At 44.2% G+C, this 2287-nt stretch overlaps 1 protein-coding gene across 1 annotated transcript in view; it reads left to right on the top strand.

Annotated features, from left to right (window-relative positions):
- The window catches only part of MAF (MAF bZIP transcription factor), a 182612-nt gene that overhangs the window by 8746 nt on the left and 171579 nt on the right, over positions 1-2287 (top strand). The gene's annotated exons all lie outside the window — the stretch shown is intronic.

Genomic DNA, 2287 nt, shown 5'->3' with positions numbered 1-2287 from the left:
GGCGGCGCCCCCCCGGCCGCGGGTGCCGCCTCGGCCAGGTGCGGGGGACAGGCCCTGCCGCCCGGGAGGGGCGGGAAGGTGAGGACCGCATCCGCTGTTTGTTTGTTTCTTGTTTGTTTCTCTCTAAATCCCATCCCTGCAACAAAAGGGGAGTCTGGGCGGAACTGTGGATCCGTCTGGCCGCGCATCCAGAGCGGAGCTCCGGTTGTCACCCGGCGGCTCCCACGGGCCGCCCGGCCCTAGGTATGTCCGCAGAGCACTTCCCTCGGCTTTGGTCACAGTATTTCCAATTTTTTCTTTTTCTTTTTCTTTTTCTTTTTCTTTTTCTTTTTCTTTTTCTTTTTCTTTTTCTTTTTCTTTTTCTTTTTCTTTTTCTTTTTCTTTTTCTTTTTCTTTTTCTTTTTCTTTTTCTTTTTCTTTTTCTTTTTCTTTTTCTTTTTTCTCATCCCTTTTCTTTTTCTTTTCCTTCCTTTCCCTTTCCCTTTCCCTTTCCCTTTCCCTTTCCCTTTCCCCTCTCCCTTTTTCTCCTTTTCTTTTTCCTTTTTCTCTCTCATTCTTTTTCTTTCTTATTTTTCCTTTCCTTTTTCTATTTCTTCCTCTTTTTTTTCTAGTTCTTGGATTTTCCCCTTTTTCTTCCTTTCTTTTTCCTTCATACCTGTGCGCACACAGAGAGAAATCTAAACGCAAAGGCAATCAAAGAGATCTTTTAAAATGACTTTTTGGATCAGGCCTCGAGTTCTCTGCAGGGAGCAAGAATGGGAGCGGGCAGGATTTACATTTCATGGCTTTTAAAGAATCTGAAGTGCAGGGAACGGCGTTTGCCGAGGCTGAGTTTCACAAGTCTGTGTGGATGTGCCTCGGAATGTGTATATGATTAAGCTTAAAGCCCTCTTCTGTAAGAAAGCAGGCAGATTCCCTTTCATGCAGCCTGAGCCCTGCTTCTCCAATTTTGAAACAAAACTTCTTGCCAAGGCCTTGGCAGTGGGATATCACTGCTGAAGGGGATGGGATCAGGGTGTTGGTATTGGCTTCCAAAGCTGAGGTGTCCCCACTGCAAACAGCCCCTGCTCCCTCAAGCACTGAGAGCCGTGACAATAAAAATTATCCCAAAATTGAACCAAACAAGACCTAGTATTTTTTTTTCCTTTTCTTCCCCTTCCCCCCAGCTCGACTGCTTCCAAACTTCCTGATGAAAGCATTTTAATATGTAGGAAGAGCTGCCGGAGTCTGCAATGCGATTCAGTGTTCTGTGGTGTGGGATGAACAGATTTTCCTTTCCGTAGGGTTTCCTCCTGCAAAGTCATTGTAGAGGAGGGAATACTGTAAGATTAAATCTGGTTAAAATACTATATTCATGTCACACCAGATACGGTCTCCAGACTGTGCACAGTCTTTCAGCTTCCTTTATTGTGAAATCCTTTTAAAATAGCACAGTATAGTGTAGAGAACTTATTGAAGTATAACTGTCTTACACCAACTCTGTCAGATAAAATGAAGGAAAGTGATCAGGCTTCTTAAATTAATAAATCTGCTTAGTGTCTCTGGTTGCCTTCACGCTCTCTTACTGTCTTTGACTCTTTCCTTATTAATAAACTGATAGTTAAATAAAGCTGCTAAGTGAAGCAATGCACCTTGTCAGTGGAAGAGGGTTGGTGTTCCTGGTGTGCTGTGCTGGGAATGGTTGTGGGTTTAGGGCAGGGATGGCCACAGCAAAGACTGAAAGCAGGCTGACCACATCAGTTTCTAGATGCTCCTCAGGTGTGAGGCTTGAGTACCTGTTCCTCTCAGCCCCCTGCATTAATAACAGCATGAATTAACCGATTGGCATGAAAGGAGAGGTCGTCCTGAGAAAAATGACACCAAAGGTCCACAGGAGTTGTTTGCTTTTAGAGATCTCGGGCCAGGTGCCAAGTATTGCATTTATCTAAGCACTGTCCCCTTTCTCAAACAAAAAAACCCCAAAAAACAAAACAACAAACTCCAAACCTGAAAGAAAAAATCAAACCAAAACTAGAAGGCAATATCTCTTTCAGTGGCCTGTGGGGTCCTTTCAAAGAGGGGTGGGTTCTTTTGAGTGGGGAACTTGGGGTGGGATGTGGGACAGGGATCATTCAGCTGGCTCTAAATGTGCTCACTTTTGTTTCCAGAGCTGCAGAGCTAATCTGGAATCAAAATGCTGGAAAAGCGCCTACAGTTTGTCTTGCTTTTTTTTTTTTTTATTCAAGTCAATCGGGCTTGTGGTTTATTCTTGCTCTGATTATGCTGCACGTTTCCACTAAATGCACGG

This window comes from Geospiza fortis, unplaced genomic scaffold (assembly GCF_000277835.1).
Source record: "Geospiza fortis unplaced genomic scaffold, GeoFor_1.0 scaffold97, whole genome shotgun sequence".
Lineage (NCBI taxonomy): Eukaryota > Metazoa > Chordata > Aves > Passeriformes > Thraupidae > Geospiza > Geospiza fortis.
The sequence above is the reverse complement of the archived record's forward strand: the minus strand, read 5'-3'. Positions and strand labels throughout refer to the sequence as shown.